This window comes from Hyperolius riggenbachi, chromosome 2 (assembly GCF_040937935.1).
Source record: "Hyperolius riggenbachi isolate aHypRig1 chromosome 2, aHypRig1.pri, whole genome shotgun sequence".
Lineage (NCBI taxonomy): Eukaryota > Metazoa > Chordata > Amphibia > Anura > Hyperoliidae > Hyperolius > Hyperolius riggenbachi.
Genome location: NC_090647.1, coordinates 68,197,394 through 68,217,514, shown reverse-complemented (window position 1 = coordinate 68,217,514; position 20,121 = coordinate 68,197,394). Strand labels below are relative to the sequence as shown.

The 20,121-nt window shown below is 42.9% G+C and overlaps 1 protein-coding gene across 2 annotated transcripts in view; it reads left to right on the top strand.

The window, feature by feature from the left end:
- PDGFD (platelet derived growth factor D) overlaps positions 1 to 20,121 on the top strand; it is a 511,155-nt gene that overhangs the window by 45,176 nt on the left and 445,858 nt on the right. For both annotated transcript variants that reach the window (XM_068266882.1, XM_068266880.1), the window contains exon 3: positions 1,647 to 1,693. The gene's annotated coding sequence lies outside the window, so the exon portion shown is untranslated. The remainder of the gene's footprint in view (positions 1 to 1,646; positions 1,694 to 20,121) is intronic.

Here is a 20,121-nt window from a genome sequence, read left to right as displayed (position 1 = left end):
TCCATTTGAGAAAAGGAAAAGATTTCTCATGGAAAAAGGGGTATCAGCTACTGATTGGGATGAAGTTCCAGTCTTGGGTACGGTTTCTCTTTAAAGGGGAACTGAAGTAAGAGGTATACGGAGGCTGCCATATTTATTTCTTTTAATCAATACAAGTTTCCTGGCAGCCCTGCTGGTCTATTTATCTGCAGTAGTATCTGAATAACACCGGAAACAAGCATGCAGCTAGTCTAGTCAGATCTGACTTTAAAGTCTGAAAAACCTGATCTGCTGCATGCTTGTTCAGGGGGTATGGCTAATAGTATTAGAGGCAGAGGATCAGCAGTGCAGTCAGGCAACTGGTGTTGATTAAAGGGAAATAAATATGGCAGCCTCCGTATACCTCTTACTTCAGTTCCCCTTTAAGCTCTTCTCTATATTGCATCATGCACTGTATGCATTTTTGCCGAGCTGTCCACAAGCATGTGTACAATATAAAAAGCACTTTTTTTTATTTTTATAAAAAAACAAGGTCTTAAAGCACAACTGACCCAAGGCAAAGCTACCTAAGGTAAGCACAGAGGTATGTTCATGCTGTATCCTCCGTGTGTTGTCTGCTCCCTCCTCATTCCCCTGATCCCTGTAATCACTTCTTGAAAATTTTCACTTTCAGCAAGTCAAATTTTGAAACAGGAAGAGGAGGGATTTTAATGATGTGATAGGAGGAAACATAGCCTCAAGACTGCCTCTTCCTGTCTGAAAATTTGAGCTGAAAGTGAAATATTCCAAGGTTTGGTCACAGGGACCTGGGGGAAATAAGGAGAGTAATGGACAACACTCAGTGGTATGAGGATTTAAGATGAAGATACCTCTATGCTTACCTTAGGTTGTTTCACCTCAGGTCAGGTATGCATTAACACAGGGTTCAGTGAGAGGCCATAAACTGAGTATGGTTTTACGAGGGCGGTTTTTCACATCCTGTGCACATGTTCACGCATGTGTCGGACACCAGAGACTGCATCTGCTAGCACACGCGCATTTTAATTTTATGTGCCCAGGAATCCGTTTTTTTCAAAGGCGCGCTTATTGCGGCTGAAAAATCGCAGCGCTGCAAATAAACGTGCGCAGCACAATTTTAAAGCATTGCATGTACAATTGCAAATGTTTTTTCAACAAGTTGGGCCCCAGCCTCACACAAGTAAAATTCACATGCGTTTTTTGAATGTGCAAAAACTTGTTCGCCTCACATCCACTGAAAACACTGAAAATCAATAGAAAAGCGCACTTTCTTTTTGCATTTTCACATGCGTGAAAATTAAGTATAAATTTGCATTGAATGCAAATTCCTATTAACTTTTCAGCTCTGTGTAATATGTTGGCGCTTTATAAGTACAATAAATAAATAAATAAACTTTCATTAGCTGTTCAGAAAAAAACACATGCGAATATTCACATACAAATGTTAATGTGAAAACTCCATGCAAAGCACAAGTTCTGCCGACTGAGGTCAAAAGCAGCGCAGTTATCTCAAACGAGTTAATTCCTTTGAACCCGGTAATGGGTTATTGGGTTAAAATGCATGTTACTGTGATATGCTTATTTGCATGTATTTGCATGTTATAGATTTGCAATAAACCTTGTTGAAAATGATTATATCTTTGTTTCAGTGTCCGTATTGCTGCAGACTGTGGTCATCTCCTTTTCCTATGTTCAGGTCTGTAACAGCATGTTTTTTGAGCTCATCCATAAATTACTTAATAAACTATCCAAGTTAAATATTTCATGGCTAACTTGTCAATGCCTTACCTGCATTTGATGAGCCAGAGAGCCGACGTATTACTAATCGCCAGTGATTAAAGGGAGGGGATGACAACCCCGTGTGATTTCCAGGTTGATCATCTTTTAATTAATTTTCATACCGCAGTTGTTCAGCTAGGATATTAATGTACAGCTTGACATGTGGATAGCTTGTCCCTCTTGTAGCTATAACGTTACATGTGAATAATAATTATATTTATTTAATATGAACTGCCAACTTATCAGCACTGTGTTTTGAACAATAATGTGTGTAGATTCTAAATTTAAAGTGAACCTCAACCACTAGCCACGGCAGTATATCTGCGCCCCGCAGAAAGACTTTCCCTTTCCAGGAGCGTAGATAATAGTCTTCTGCTTTGAATGCATGGCACTCGTGCATGAACCTCCCCCCGCGGCAGAGCAGTAGTACACTGATTCCATTCACCGATCAAAGTGCCTGTGATCAATGATCACCGCCATCTGATTGACAAAGTGAAAGTGAAAGCACACACGCTTTCACTTTCAAACTTAAAAGAAAATAAATATGGCAGCCTCCATATCCCTCTCACTTCAGGTGTCCTTTATTGCAAACCGGAGCAGAAGCTTGGGTGAAAAAGTACATACTTATGTAAGGAGAGGGAAGCTTTTGGATCTTTCACTGCTTCCTCCGGTTCTCTGATGCTGCCGGGAACCCTCCGGTGCATTGGGGCCACACTCCTCTTCTGGTATGGAGCCACTTGTACAGTTCGTATGTCCTCACCGTGTCTGTGTGAGTTTCCTCCAGGCACTCCAGTTTCCTCCCACATCCCACAAACATACAGATAAGTTAATTGGCTTCCCCCTAAATGGCTCTAGACTGCGATACATACACTACACGATATAGACATATGGCTATGGTAGGGATTAGATTGTGGACCCCTCTGAGGGACAGTTAAGTGACAAGGCAATATACTTTGCACAGCGCTGCAAAAGATGTTGTCATTATATAAATACTAAATAATAATAAATGCATAACCAGGGCAGTTTCCAAGCTAAATTGCAATCAGTGCGAGGGTGTAAAAATCTCCCCCCTCCACATGGAGACAGGTATAGGTGCCCGAAATATAGGGTAGCCAGGTCTAGTTGCCCCCAGTATTGGTAGCCAGCTATAGATCCCCCCAGTGTAAGTTAGATAGGTAGGTGCCCCTGTATAGGTAGATAGGTAGGTGCCCCAGTATAGGTTAGATAGGTAGATGCCTCCAATATAGGTAGCGGGTATGGTTGCCCCCAGCATAAGTTAGATAGGTAGGTGCCCCCAGTATAGGTTAGATAAGTAGGTGCCCTCAGTATAGGTTAGCTAGGGAGGTGCCTCCAGCATAGGTAGCCAGTATAGTTCCCCTTAGTATAGGTTAGATAGCTAGGTGCCCACAGTATAGGTTAGATAGGTGCCTTTAGCATAGGTAGCAAGCATGGGCAGGGGAAAGCGGACATAGCGGAGTTTCAACTCAGCCTCTTTCTTCTTCCTGTTCCCAGCATCCGTCGCATTGGTAAGAGCGCCCCGTGTGATGACATGTGGATACGTCATCACAGGGGGCGCTGTTACCAATGTGATGGACGCCTCAGACAGGAAGAAGATAGAGCTTGCATGCCTGCGGGGATCAAGAAAGGTGAGCTGAAACTCTGCTATTCCCTCTCCCCCCGCCGCTGCGCCCACCCTCCCTGCCGCCGCATTTGCACCATCTACTATGACACAGTAGAAAGTCAGTAAAAGTTTGTCAGGTGGGGGCAGTAGAAGCAAGGGTTTATACCTACTGAACTGGATTTCTGTAGAGGCCACACAGGCCTTGGCCTAGGCTAGGGCAGCTGTTGTCCATGGGAGTGGCTTGCCATGGAAAAGGGGAGTGGTGCATACGGAAGTGAAGGCAGAAGAGAGAATAGGAAGTGAAGGCAGAAGAGAGAATAGGAAAGTTGCACATATAGGGAAAAACACATTGAAAGAGAAGCTTCCCTACAGGGGTAATGAACATGAAAGAGAAGGGCTGTGACACATGGATGCTGTACATGGAAGTGAGGGTTGCCCATGAAATGGGAGAGATGGTCTCATACATGGAAGGGGAGTCACATGAAACATGGCCTATGGAAAGACCTTGTATAAACCTGTATAAACTTTGCTTATTCATGATAATATACAGAAGTGAGAGCGATTTAGGACTTTGCAAATTTTCAGAGTTAGGAAGAGGCATATTTTGGAGAACGTGATAGTGAAGAGCGCACATTTCGCATAGACGTAATATTGCATTGAAATGAACAATTACGATGCAAAATAGTAATGCAAAATTTCTGGAAAATTTGACATTAATTTAGTCTGTAGTTTTAATAATTTGTAATTTCGTATAATTTTTCTGTAATTTTTACATAATTTTGTGTCGACTTTAGCGGTGAATAGCAAAGGCCCCATAGACGCTATCGCCACCAAAATTGCTACATATGTTAAGGAGAATAGTGGAATTTTCAAAAAGACCTTGTAGTTTTTGAGAAAATTGATTTTAAAATATGTAGAGGAAAAATGGTTTTTAGACTGTCATTTTTTCTAAATTTAAAAACCATTTTCCTTTGCATCTTTAAAATCTTTTTGAAAAATATTTTTTTTGACTTGTACCCACTACTTAAAGCGGTTTAAAACCCTGACATAATATTCAATAAAAACATGTTTTTCTTCTTTTTATATGCCATACGGTTATCATATTTGTGCATAAGTATTATTATTCATTTAAAAGTTACAGGTTTCCAAAAGTACCGTTTTTTGCTTTGTGAGCTGACTTTGCATTTTATTAATAACTGGTTTTATTCATTATGCATTGCAGCCAGACATGCTTTGACTCTCTGTCTGTGTCCACCAGCTCCTGCACAGTCAGAGAATGTGTCACATTCCTCACTTGTTATCTTGTGTTTACTTAAGGCTTCTTTCCCACTAAGACGTTGCATTAGATGCCACGTTAAGGTCGCATAACGTGCCCCTAACGCAACGCATAGTGGGGTTGAAGTTGAATGTCAAATTGAGCCACGTTATGCGGCTCTTCATGCGTCCGTGATGCCGTGATGCATACCTTTGGAGGCATGCGGCATCACGTGGTCCCGCCAGCCAATCCCCGCACAAAGCGGCAGCTCCAGGAAACAAAACACTGCACATCACACAGTGCAGTGAATATTAATTAGCCATGTGGCTGGCCGCGGAGGAGGAGGGGAGACCTCTTCCTCCAACATTACTGAGCATGTGCAAACAGTCTAACGCAGCTTAGCCGCGTATAACGTACAGCATGCAGCACTTTGTTTAAACGTGCTGCGTTACAATGTAACGCAACGTGTGCACTGTGAACAGCCCATTTAGTTTTCATTGCTGTGAGTTAGGCTGCGTTACAGGCTGCACTAACGTGCGCCTGTAACGTCTTACTGTGAAAGCAGTCTTAGGCTAAGTTCACAGTGGGACGTTAAAGTCGCGCGTTAAAACAGCATTTAACGCAGAATAACTCACTGCAATGAAAAATCAATGCCCCGTTCACAGTGCACACGTTGCGTTGGTGTCTAACGCTGCACGTTAAGTAAAGGTACTGCATGCAGTGCGTTATACACGTTATTAGCTGCGTTGGACTGTTTGCACATGCTCAGTAATGACTTGGAAGCATACTTTTCATTGCCTGTATTTTTTACTGTATCTGCTGTATGCGACAGTAACGCTGCGTTGCCACTTTTTGGGCGCGTTGCGTTGTAAGCTTGCGGTGCGACTGTAACGTGGCATCAAAACGCAACGTCCCACTGTGAATCTAGCCTCACTGTATCATTATCTGAAAGTTCGGCTGTGGCAGCATTTCTCTGCACGGAACTTTCAAGCTCTGTGTGTAACCCTTCGAATGCTTGTCTAGTAAAAAAAAAATGCTGGTTGCATATAATATGTTGTAAATAATGTTTTAGAGCAAAGTTGAAATGCTGGGTTATATTCCACTTTAACATATGCAGCAATTTTGGTGACAATAGTTTTTCTATTTGCCGCTGAAGTCGGCACAGAATTATGAAAAAATTATGCAACATTAGAATGATTACAAGAAATCAATTGAATTTACAAATTGTAATTACATAGGAGCATAATTGCGAAAATTTACACAAAATTTCACGTAATCATGACTGGATCATGACAAGAACTAGAGATATTGGCCCATATGCAAGTCACTTTTTCTCCTGAGTTTTCTCCTAGGAGACAATTTTTCATGTTGTATCGATTTCCTATACAGAGATGGCAAGCATTTGCCGGATTGGGTCAATGCTGCATAGTGTATGCCTGGCTTTATAAATCCCACCCAATATCTTCCTAAACTGAAACATAGCTTTGATTTAGAAGCACTAAAGCCGAGTTCAGGCATCTACGGCAAACATATTTTTAGTGAAACGCCAGTGTGTTACATTATCTTTTAAGGTCAGGATTATACAGAGTCCTTTAGAAATGTGAAAATTGCTTTAAATCTTTTTTATGGTATAGCTTTGTATAAAAGGCTTTAAATGTATTCTACTCTCCTTGGTAAATGTTATAGAAAAGATCAGTAGCTCTTGTTGTAAACTAAAATGATATTAAAGTTCACTGAAGAGTTCACTGACAATATAAGAGTGTCAGATTACATCACATCCGCCTCCTACAGCCAAAATATAATATTTTAGCTATGAACAATGTATGGATGGGTCAAGATTTTAGATTTCTATTGTTGCTCTCCCGGTGACCAGATCGCTGAGTACAGCGTTGTCTGTGTCCCAGTCAGGATGATTTGTTTGTCAAAATTTAAAGGGAACCCGAGGTGGGGACTTACATTTATAAAAAAAATTACGATACTACCTGATCCGGGGTGCTGGGTGGATCAGGGAGCCTCCATTTCTGCCGCTCTCTGCTGCTCCTGTGGCCTGCGTCTCCTTTCTTTCATTTTCATGACCTCTGGAGTCACGAAGCTTGAAGGAGAGCTAGCTGCTCTTTCAACGTGCAGGGAGGTGGGGGAGCAGCAGGGGGAATGGCCAGGAAGAGACAGCTGCCCAGTGCCCAATGGCAGCTGGGAAAAGCCTGCAGGAACGCCTCCAGTGGGTGTTTTGAGCAGGGAATACTTCTCCTCCTTTCCCCTCAAGATTAGCAACAATTGTTTTTGACAATTTTGGGGGGTGATAGCGTGGCATTGAGGGGCAGAAAGCAGCGTGGGGGACACACAGAGGCATGTCCTACAGCAGGGAATAGGCCTCTGTGTCCCATATGCCCCTTTCCACCACATCGTTTCGGGTACACTTTAAGTTTTTTTTTATTAAAGGTTTTTCTAGAAGATACATTTAGGTATTGACCCATATTCAATTAACTTTTTGTGCTGAGTTATCTCCTGGGAGATACTTTTCATATTCTCTCTGTGGGCAGCACAGAGTCTCGTAGTGATTAGCACTCTCGTCTTGCAGCCAATTCAAATGCCAGTTTGTATGTTCTTCCCATGTCTGCGTGGGTTTCCTCCGGACCCTCCGGTTTCCATCCACATCTCCAAAACATACAGATAAGTTAATTGGCTTGCTCCTAAAAAATTGGCCCTAGACTATAATACATACAATACATGATACATACATAGACATATGACTATGGTAGGCATTAGATTGTCAGCTCCTTTGGGGGACAGTTCAGTGACAAGACAATATACACTCTGTACAGCGCTGAGGAAGATGTTACCGCTATATAAATACTAAATAATAATGAAAATAACGTAAGCATTTTAAAACTGAAAAAGTACCCAAAAGTTTGGTGAGAAAGTAGTATCAATATTATTTTGAATATTTTTTTGCTTGTCAGTGGTTTGAAATGTATTTTATGAAACGATGTGAACATATTACCTTGGAGAAAACTCAGGAAAAAAGTGAATTGCATATGGGCCATGGTAACTATTCAGGTGCCTAACTAGACAGTGCATAATAAACAACCTAAAATCATGGTTACTATGTGTAGAATAAAACAGTGAGATGTGTATAAAAAGTTTAACAGTATACTCCCTGTGACGCCGGGCGACGCCCAGTCGGCCAAAACGCGATTGCGGTCGGTTAGCGACGCAGATCCTTAAACCAAGATTTGATGTGTAGTATCCCTCTGCCTAGGAACAGCTGGGGGATTTGTCTTGGCTGAGTGAAAGCCTGGGGGGAGGTGTTAATTAGCTTGGACATATTCCCTGTGGAAGGCAGAATAACCTGGAGGCATTAACTCCCCTTTCTGTTCTGGGAACCAGGTGACACCTAGGTGTTAATTAGCCAGCAAAGAGCACACTCTGCCTTTTGGGAAAAGACAGGATGAGCTCACAGCAGGGGGCTATTCAAAAACCTGCTTTGCTCTAGACTGGCCGGAGCCATATAGGCAGAATAAGAAAGCATGGAGTTTAGGATTTTGAGCATGTTTAAGCAATACCGTTCAGGTGAAAAATGTGAAAGTTATATCATTCTGCTGGTCCGGATCTTGTGAGTATTTTGATATTAAATTTGGGCCACTGGCATAACCAGAACTCTGGGAATTCCACCGTTTTTTAACCGGGCATGCAAACATGCCCAAGTTTGATATCATATTAATCGGTAGGTTCTGGGGATCGAGAATATGTAATTATTATTTGTGTGCCGGCCGCGCAGGTCTGTCTAGAGAAGTGTCAGGGTTATGAGGGCTTGTGGAGGCCCCTGCCCCAGATGTGATTACCATAGTCCGGCCTGGGGGCCGACTCTGGGAGCCCGCCTCTGAACTCAGCTCCATTAAAAGTGAATGAGCTGCCCGGGCAAATTATTCCTCCATTTCCCATCTTCCTGAACACACGGCCACCATGAGGAACGAGTGGTGGCCATCTTGCCGGAACTGAACAAAGGACATCCTCCATGTTGTGTGGATTTTAAATCTTGCTGAACTTTGAGTTCATCTCTGGAACAAAGAACTTTGCGAACTTGAAACCGTTTTGCTTGGACTTGATGATTTTCCCACAAAAGGACATATTTCCACAAACCCTAAGTGTTTTCTCCCTTTTATTTTTCATACTGGCTATCACTGTTTTAATAATTGTTGATTTTAATAATTGTCTGTATATATTACTTATTTATATTGCTTTCAATAAACCAACGCTATCGTCAGTTGTTGTTCTAGCTACCCTACTATTCAGCACGCACACAACTGAACCAGACCTCTGAAGAGACGTTACTATTGTTTGTTGTTGGCTAGACAGAATACAGCGTGTTTTAACCGTTTTTATTCGCAGGACCAGTCAGTCAGTAAATCAGGTCCACTGGCCCATACCAGTGGTGGTGGCAGATACCCTGGAATCGTGTGTAAGTTGTACTTACCCATATCTCACAGGCTCCCTTCTGGTTTGTTTGCGGTTTGTCCCAACGGTTCCTGCGCATTGACTGCGACCAGAGTTCGCACGATCCGTGCGCTGGCACCGTTTGGAAGGCCATTTGCGGTCTGACCACCAGGGCTCCTGTGACACTCCCCTAGTGGCAGGGTTGTCTAATTGTATTGCGTAAGTGCCGGAGATAGGCTCAGATGTGATTTTGGTGGAGAGAAACAAAAAGAGAAGTCAAAGGAAACAAGTAGAAATAAAAGTACTGTAAGAACTGGAGGTGCCGTTTCTAATGTTGTTAAATGTACAGAGATCTCCAAAAGGGCAGTATCCGACAATAGCTTATGTGGTGTCCTAATTTTTAGGGTTCCTGTCTAGATATATAAATAAGGATTCATCTAAAAAGTTCAAAAACATTTATTTGAGCACTCGACAACGCGTTTCACAGTAAAAACCGCTTCCTCAGGTCAGTAACATGCTCAACACCAGGGTAGTCCTGTTTCCGGGTGCCGTTTGTTTACGGCGCCCGGAAACAGGACTACCCTGGTGTTAGGCATGTTACTGACCTGAGGAAGCGGTTTTTACTGTGAAACACGTTGTTGAGTGCACAAATAAATGTTTTTGAACTTTTTATCCGAATCATGGATTATATATCTAGAACAGGAACCTTAAAAAGTAGGATATCACATAAGCTATTGTTGGATACTGCCCTTTTGGAGCTCTCTGTACATTTAACAACATTAGAAACGGCACCTCCAGTTCTTACAGTACTTAGTGTTTACCCCTTAGTTTTAGGGGAGGGGAGGGGGGGGGTTTGGTTTAAAGGGGTTTTCCCATAAACCACAGAATCCTTTTTTTGGAGCAGCGGCCAGCATCATACCATATAAGGCCGAGTGGGGATGGTACTTCCCCACAAGTGCTGACGAGTGGTTGCCTCAGCCAGCAACCCTTGTTTGTGAGTATACTTATTGACTTTTATATACTGTCCTGGTGACCTAATGATATTACGTTAGATTGGGCTGCCGGCTCTCCCTCTGCTTTTTTATCCACTATTTAAAAGTAGAAGGAAATTGTGCTTTTATCCCTTTGGTCTGAGGTTGCTGTGATCCATACAAAGCTAAAACAAGGATGTATGAAAGATTCAAAGCCAACCTATTGCGGCTGAAGGGTAAAGTCACTGCTTGAATGTTTAAGAGGGTGGGTAAGGTCTCATGGACACTACTACTTGTGCCCACCAAAGTCTTGAGAGGAGATTCTCAGACACCTATCTATTGTCTATAGTGCCAAGCTAAGGTATCATACATTTCTTTCCTCCAAACTTCTCAAAGCCTATTAAAAGGCATCCTTATTTTATCAGTATTAAACTATGACATAATATTCAATAAAAATGTGTTTTACTACTTTTTATATCCCATACAGTTATCATACTTACTTTTTGTGCACAAGTATTATTATTCATTTGGAAATTACAAGTTCCCAAAGTACAGTTGTATTTGCTCTGAAAGCTGCCATTGCATTTTATTCATAACTGGTGTCTCTATATTGTAATTTACCGAGTAATTATTTCTGAGCAGTGTATCAGTTCAGGACACAGAATAAGTTTCTGCACAGTCAGGGAATGGTTACATTGCTCTCTGCTACACTTAAGCAAAGACAAGATAATGTTATAACCAGTACGGATGCATCTCTCCCTGCAGGGAGCTTGCTATTGAAAAAGGAGGTCCTGTGTTTTAACCCTTTGAATGCTATTCTGCTTAAAAAAATGTGGTAGTATATTATATGCTGCAAATAATCTTTTAGAGCAAAGATGAAATGCTGGGTTTTATACCACTTTTTAATCAAGTAAAAGTATATTAAAGGAAACCTGAAGTGAGAGGGATGTGGAGGCTGACATATTTATTTCATTTTAAACAATACCAGTTGCCTGGCAGTCTTGCTGATCATTTGTCACTATTACAAATATTTTTAGCCATAGACCTTGAACAAGCATGCAGATCACTGGGAAGGGTGGAGACACCTAAAGATGTAATGTGTGGTTGTGGTAATGTCGACTGGATGAACATAAAATATCGACTTACCTCTAATATGTACTGGGTAGCCCAAATAAAATGCTACATTTTTAAAAGAAACCAGACACTTTAATGATAACGCGTTTCGTGGATTGCAGTCCGCTTCCTCAGATCAAATAACAAAAAGTGTAATAATAGCGCTTTGCAAGCAGGGAGCGCATCTATGGGCTCCTGTTGTCCCTGTCTTGCTTTTTGTCTCCTCTTGAAGGTCCTCAGACTCCATTGGTCACCACTCCCTGTAAATCTTGCAGATCAAGTGTTTCTGACAAAAATCTGACAAGATTAGTTACATGCTCGTTTCAGGTGTGTGATTCAGATTAATCACATTTAATAAAGAGTTCTGTTATTTTGCCTAGGGCCCATCATGTTATGACTGCATGGCCTCCTAATCGTATCAGAGAACATTAAAGCAATGTTTCTACTGGACAATCACCCTGGTGGCACAGTTAATAGCGCTTTTGCTTTGCAATGTTATTATTATTATTATTATTGTATTTATAAAGAGCTTACATATTACGCAGCGCTGGACAAAAATACATACAACGATACTAAGGATGACAGATGTAACAAGGTTATACATCATGGGACAAAGTTATAAAAAGGTAAACAAGGTACAAAATACATGATCATGCAATTTTGGGCTGGTTAGGTAGGTCCAGTAATACAAGTACAGGCTGTCATAGGAAAGGAGCACATGATCATGTACAATTATACACTAGGGAAGGGAGGACCCTGCCAGAGGCTTACCAATCTAAGGGGAGGGGTGGTGAACACACTAGGTAGGGCTGAAGAATAAGTATGCAGTAGAACGTAATTGTGGGGTAGGGGATGGGTAGACCAGTGTTGAGTTTGCGGTTAATATCTCAGCCAAAGGATTATCTGCACAGAATTTGCATGTTCTTCACGTGTCTTGGTGGGTATACCCTGGGCACTCTAGTTTCCTATCACATGTCAAAAACATACAGATAAGGCAATTGGCTTCCCCCTAAAATTGTCCCTAGACTACGACAGACAAATTACTATCAATGAAAAGGAATCCCCCATTCTAGGAATAGCTGGCACCGCTTCAGGTAATATTTATTTTGCAAGTATAAAAAAGTGCAAAAAGTACAACATTGTAAATAGTGCACATACCAAGGTGAGAGGAGGCACAAGGTGGTGGTGGGTGCAGGGCACAGGATGCATTAGGCATTAGGTACTTCTAAGAAGAGGCTCGCTTGAAATTCATACCCACTTACTGCATGTTTTCCGCATGTATGTTACGCTGCTGTAGTGCCAACCTCCTGCTTTTCTTCTGGTCCATTTGGACATATTACTATGGTAGGGATTAGATTATACGCCACTCTGAGGGACAATTAGTGACAAGAATATATATATACTCTGTGGTGTATGCGGGGACATCTTAATAGAGGATAGTGTGAGTTTGCACGCCAGAATGCTGTAATTATTTAACCTTGGAGTTCCACAATGATGCATACGTTCAAGTTTCTACAGCCTATGCGAGATAAATAGCAGTGCATCGTAAAGTGCTCTCTATAAGTTAATAATTAATACAGCCCAGCCCATTAAGCCTCATTTCTATTTATTTAGGTGGCTTCTGGTGCAAAAGACTTGTGGGAAATCACGTCTGATCTTGCCTATGCATGTAAAAGCAAATTAGACTTTGTTCTGCCTTTTTCCAAGTCAATGTCTCCAGCGTAGCCTCCTTTCAGATGATGAGGCAGCAGCTACCATATATTAATTGACCAAATGCTGTTAGGTCAACAAAATGCTAATGGCACAGCTGCTCTTCAAATGAAGACCCTAAAGAGTCCATCAAAGTCACAGAACATACACAGACACGTGCTTCTCACACAGGGAATAAAGGAAGTTTTATTTAGCCATTGATCCAATGAAAACATTAAGAAAAGCTATGAATTGCTTACCCCACCATAATCAAGATGGTTTTTATACCTCGGAGTCCAGGTGATGTCCTACATTTGCAATATGTCAATTAAAATGAGAATAATTTTGCCTACTCATACTGTAGACTTATAGGGCCTGATTCACAAAGCGGTGCTAACAGTTAGCCCTTTATCACGTCTAAACTCAGTTTAGGCATGATAAGTTTAGGTGTGATAAGTTTAGGTGTGATAAGTTTAAGCACCAACTGGGTTAGCATCACAGCTGATGAAAAGTCTGGTGCACTTTGCATAGAGTATAATGGCGCTGCTTTGCATGCGGGACTTTGCGCGCGATCTAAATTTATCATGCCTAAACTTATCATGCCTAAACTTATCATGCCTAAACTTATCATGCCTAAACTGAGTTTAGGCATGATAAAATGTTTATCACGCCTAAAGTCTTTAACTGGGTTATCACCGCTTTGTGAATCGAGCCCATAGTCTGAAATTAGTTAGATCTCCTTTGGGCTTCCTATGTTTCTCCTGGGGCGTAGCAATAGGGGGTGCAGAGGTTGTGACCGCATCGGGGCCCTCCCTCAACAGCAGAATTAGCTTTCTATTGATCCTGTGCTCATAATAATCACTTCTCTAGATACTTTGAATAGTGGTAAACCTTAACAAACTGTTCCCCACCCCCTTCTTGCACCACTGACAGTGTAGTTGCCATTGGCAGGTTTTGGTGCGCCGTATCAACTGTTATGTATAGAGTGCTTGGGGGGCCCAATGTAAAACTTGCATCGGGTCCCACAGCTCCTTAGCTACGCCACTGCCCTCAGGGGAGTAACTTCAAATCAGAGGGCTCTCCAGCAAAACTTTGATGGGCATGCAATGGAAAGTAAAGAGCACTAGAGGCCGCCAGTGAGATGGTTTTCAGCTGGATACATGCTCGAAGGACTAACTTTGAAGGGACCCCTAACGTTAACAAAACTGTGCCTTGTTGTCAGTGACTTCCAGGAACAGGAGGCCCATTTGCCAGGAATCATATAACAAGAGTGCCCACCATAACAAGTTTGGCCACAATACCTGCCCTGAAGGGGTGGTACCCTGTATCATAAGGGGTGGTTCCCTGTATCACAACACATCCGCCATTCTCCCACCTTTGAAATCTTTAAACGCTCCCTCAAAACCCACCTTTTCCGACAAGCATATTCTCTATCTTAGGCCATGCACCCACTAAATAACCTAACTAAGCACTGCCTGTACATATACTGTATACATCCCCACCTCTTGTTTCCACCCCATTCCTTTAGATTGTAAGCTCGCAAGGGCAGGGTTCTCACCTTTTTGTGTCATGGAATGTTATTAATTTAATTGCTTGCACACGGTTAGACATTTATACATTTTAGTCATCATGTTAAATCAAATTGTAATCAGCAGTGCTGTATCTTGTATCAGTGTTCATATTTGATGTATATCATTGTCTGTATCATTATGTATCCCTTGTTTGTTTTCTTACATTGTACAGCGCCACGGATTATGTTGGCGCTTTATAAATAAATAATAATAATAAGGTGAGAATGTAAGACGTTGTGACCCTCACATACTCCCAGGCTCACATAGAGCTGCAGGGAGCCTGAGGCAAATTTCAGGTAAAAAAAAAAAACACATACTTACCACCACACCCCCTTTCCCCAATCCCATTACTCCTGTGTTCCCTGTGCAGGCTAGTATTCCCCAGTGAAGAGCCTACTGGTGTGGGGCTCCTTCCTTTGAGCAATACCAGCCCTCAAATTCCCAAAAATTGAGGTGTACATTGAGAAAGCAAATGGGACCAGTGGTGTTACTGATGATGACACCTTCAAACCCCATTTCCAACTTGGCTCTGCAAAACGTAGCAAATCGAGAACAGTGCTAAATGAGCCTTTACTAAAATGATATTCAGTTTTAATCAGCGGACAATTGGTAAAATTTATTTGCAGAGGGAAGATAGGTATTAGTTGCTGAGAGAGCAATATACACTTCGTAAGAGCAGAGAAGTTATCTATTCTCTATGCTTTTCAAGTGGGTAATCGGAAAGAGAGAAGTGTAAAATGGTTCTCGGAAATACTATTTTTATATAAAAAAGATGAATAGGATGGAAGCTAACCTTCTGTGCAGCAAATAAAACGCAAATTGTTTCTATTGTGTCAGTAAAGCGTCCTCTGACAATGTCCGCTCTGTAGACGCTACTAGAGTCAAGCGCGGTAGAGATAGATTTATTGGCAAAGTAGCGATTTTTATTAGAGTAGATATAAGAGTGCATCACATAGATAGTCTGGTAAATAATAGATGCTGAACAGTCACACTTGTTCAGAGGATTAGGATAAGATAACCAGTATTTTTATAAAGACGGTTATTCACTAGGCTTTAAAATCGTTTTAGAAGCTGCTAAATGATAAAATACGGAAAAAAGCGCTTTGACAATAGTAGAGTATTAACGTTTATGATGAAATCAACGATTCCATTCCTATCGTCAACTGTAAAGACTCCTTCCTGGCCAGCCTGTGCGCTCCTATTCATCTGAAGTGCTGATAATGTTCTGCACAGGTATAAGAAGGAGTGCTGAGATAAAATGTACAGAGTAGGGAGAGGCACTATCAAAAAAAGTGGTTAGCACTCTCATCTTGCAGCGCTGGGTTTCACCGGTTCGAATCCCAGACAGGGCACTATCTGTACGGAGTTTGAATATTCTCCCCGTGTCTGTGTGAGTTCCCTCTGGGCACTCCAGTTTCCTCACACATCCCAAAAACATACGGATTTGTTAATTGGCTTCCCCCTAAATTGGCTCTAGTCTACGATACATAAACTACACGATACATACATAGATATGTGTCTATGGTAGGCAGGGCCGGCGCTTCCAAAGAAGCAAAGGGGGCAATTGCCCAAGAGCCTATGGGGGCCCCCCAAGGTATCCCCACCCTCTTCTCCAGCTATAGTGACCCATCAGAGTGGGGATGCTGTGTGTACACTCCGTATAGAAAAAGGAGGAGGTGAATAAAGGGAACCCCAAAAGTGCTTTTTAGGGGACATATGGTGGACACCTAATGATATTGTGTGATGGGGGAATTTGATTAGGCCTGACAGACAGCTCAGGGGCCCTTGGGGTGATTTGGTTCCAAGAAGTGCGTCAGGGGGACCCAAAATTACCTTTGCCCCAGAGCACTCATTGTAGCTTAAACCAGCCCTGAAGGTAGGGATTAGATTTTCAGCCCCTCTGAGGGACAATTAAAGAGAATCTGTACTGTTTGATTTGTATAATAAAAAACATACCAATCGAGTCACTGTGATCTCCTGGATCCCTCTTTGCCGTTTCCGCCACGATCCTGGCTTTTAATCGCCAGTTTTAGGCAGTGTTTACAAACAAAAAACATGGCTAACCAGGAAGTGATGTTTGTAAGTGATGTACAGGAGACCCCTCCCCACCCATGCACATTTTACTACCCCTCACCCCACGCATCATCCCCCACTCCATAGTTACAGGCACATCCCTAGCCTCTAGGGAAGTGAACTGGGGCATAACAGTATTCATCGCGTGCGGGGGGAAGGAACCGGAGGTTAAAGGGGCCTGTTTCTGTTCATAGATGAAAAGTGCAGCAATGGAAGTGTCATACATTACCTGTTATCAGTGGAACAACACGTCCTCCTCACACCTCTCTTCAACACGTCATACAGACTATCTCCTTGTCCCTATATGTCATGTGAAGTGCATCAGGAGCCCCAAGAAGCTACGCTGTACGGCATGGCTGAAAAGAGGAGTAAGAATGTGTAGCTCTGCTGAGAACAGGTAAAGTATGACAAGGGAGTTAATAATAGCCGCGGACAGCTATATCGGAGTTGGAGAAGAGCGGAGGGGGGTTAGTGCAGGGGACCCCAGTCAAAATTTTGATCCAGTTGGGAGGGGTGCTCTTGGGGCAGGGGCCCTGTCTGGGCATTGGCAGAAATAAGAATTTCCGTGGAATCAGAAATGTTTTTTTTCGACCATCCCTACCCGTGGAATCAAGTCCCAATCCGTGCGGGTGACACTTATTCAGGCCTGGATTTACCTCACAGGAGCCTATAGGCACAGATGTCCTGGCACCCTAGACTTCACCTTCCATGAACCAACAAACACACGCCAAACCGCACTGCAAGTGTGCTGGCTGTCCCAGCTGTCACTTCTCCCTTACTTTCCTTTCCCACCATAGCTAGCTACAGGTGTTCCTTAGCAATAGCTAGCCACAGGTACCCTCGGTATTAGGTAGCTAGAGGTGCCCCCAAGTATTAGGTACCTAAACATGGGCAGTGGAATGCAGAGACCCGGATGAATAACATCTCATTTAAACTCTGTTCGGTACTCTGCATAGGGAAGGAGCACCACCAGGCGCCTGTAGGCATGTGCCTTCAGTGCCTTATTTTAAATCCAGCCTTGCACTTATTGCAAGTGTGTAGATAGCTGTAGAGATGGCTCGAACCTCCGATTTTCGGTTCGCGAACCTCGAACGCGAACCTCTGCAAAAAGTTCGGTTCGTGCAAAATTCCGCGAACTGCAATAGACTTCAATGGGGAGGCGAACTTCGAAAATTTGAAACATTTATGCTGGCCATAAAAGTGATGGAAAAGATGTTTCAAGGGGTCTAACATCTGAGTTTTTGCATAGGGGAGTGGGATACATGCTAAAAGTCCCTGGGAAAAATCTGGATTTGACGCAAAGCAGCGTTTTAAGGGCATAAATCACATTGAATGCTAAATTTCAGGCCTAAAGTGCTTTAAAACATCTTGCATGTGTATACATCAATCAGGGAGTGTAATTAGAGTACTGCTTCACACTGACACACCAAACTCACTGTGCAATGCACCGCAAACAGCTGTTTGTGTAGTGACAGCCATGCTGGACTGGTGCGCACCCAGCCGCGCCTGGGCGGATGCTGCGGGTGCATTGCACCCAGGTGCCTCTCTCTGACAGGCGCCGGCGGGTTGATATTTAGCTGCCCGTGAATTCCGTAAGGAATTCTGCAGCGTCCATAAAGGCGGCCACCCTGTGAGCAGGAGGAGAGCAGCGCACTGGAAGGAGAGCTGTGAGCAGCGGTGGAGAAGGGGGGCCATCCCCTCCCTTCCCTCACCTTCGTGCTCTCTATCCCTCGCTCTCTCCTCCGGAACTAAGTGCAGAGTGGCTGGCTGGCAGCGGGCGAAACTCACCTCCGTCTCGCCCAGGGCCGGAAGTTCTGGTGCCGCAGCCGCTGCTCTGGTCTGGATTAGACCAGACTAGCGGCAAATGGATCCCACGCCTGCAAGAGATGGAGCCACGGAGGTAAGTTCCGCCCGCTGTCAGCCAGCCACTCTACACTTAGTTCCCCCTGGCTACATATACTGGGACATATACCTCTGCCTCCATATACTGTGACATATACACCTGCCTACATATACTGGGACATATACCTCTGCCTATATATACTGGGACATATACTCCTGCCTACATATACTGGGACATATACCTCTGGCTACATATACTGGGACATATACATCTGCCTACATATACTGGGACATATACACCTGCCTATATATACTGGGACATATACCTCTGCCTATATATACTGGGACATATACTCCTGCCTACATATACTGGGACATATACCTCTGCTGCCTCCATATACTGGGGCATATACCTCTGCCTCCATATACTGGGACATATACCTCTGCTGCCTCCATATACTGGGACATATGCCTCTGCCTACATACACTGGGACATATACTTCTGGCTACATATACTGGGACATATACCTCTGCCTACATATACTGGGACATATACACCTGCCTACATATACTGGGACATATACTCCTGCCTACATATACTGGGACATATACCTCTCGCTACATATACTGGGACATATACCCCTGCCTACATATACTGGGACATATACCTCTGGCTACATATACTTGGACATATACCTCTGCCTCCATATACTGGGTCATATACCTCTGCCTACATATACTGGGACATATACCTCTGCCTCCATATACTGGGACATATACCTCTGCCTCCATATACTGGGACCTATACCTCTGCCTACATATACTGGGACATATACCTCTGCCTACATATAATGGGCACATATACCCCCTGGCTACATATACTGGGACATATACCTCTGCCTACATATACTGGGACATATACCTCTGCCTCCATATACTGGGACATATACCTCTGCCTACATATACTGGGACATATACCTCTGCCTACATATAATGGGCACATATACCCCCTGGCTACATATACTGGGACATATACCTCTGCCTACATATACTGGGACATATACCTCTGCCTACATATACTGGGGACATATACCTCTGCCTACATATACTGGGATATATACACCTGCCTACATATACTGGGACATATACCCCTGCCTAAATATACTGGGGACATATACCCCTGCCTACATATACTGGGGACATATACCCCTGCCTACATATACTGGGCACATATATCCCTGGCTACATATACTGGGGACACTGGCTGTCTCTTATTATGTGCATTTACTGGTGAAAATCTGTCTCTTATTATGTGCATTTGCTGGTGAAAAGCTGTCTCTTATTATGTGCATTTACTGGTGAAAAGCGGTTTCTTATTATGTGCATTTACTGGTGAAAAGTGGTCTCTTATTATGTGCATTTACTGGTGCAAAGCTGTCTCTTATTATGTGCATTTACTGGTGAAAAGCTGTCTCTTATTATGTGCATTTACTGGTGAAAAGCTGTCTCTTATTATGTGCATTTACTGGTGAAAAGCTGTCTCTTATTATGTGCATTTACTGGTGAAAAGCTGTCTCTTATTATGTGCATTTACTGGGGAAAATCTGTCTCTCATTATGTGCATTTACTGATGAAAGGCTGTCTGCCATTATGTGCATTGGTGAAACGCTGTCTCTTATGTGCATTTAGTGGGGAAATTTTGTCAGTAAAAATAATCTTTTGTCAGTAAATTTTTAGGTATTTGTCAGTGAAAAATAACGTGAATGGTTGGCAACA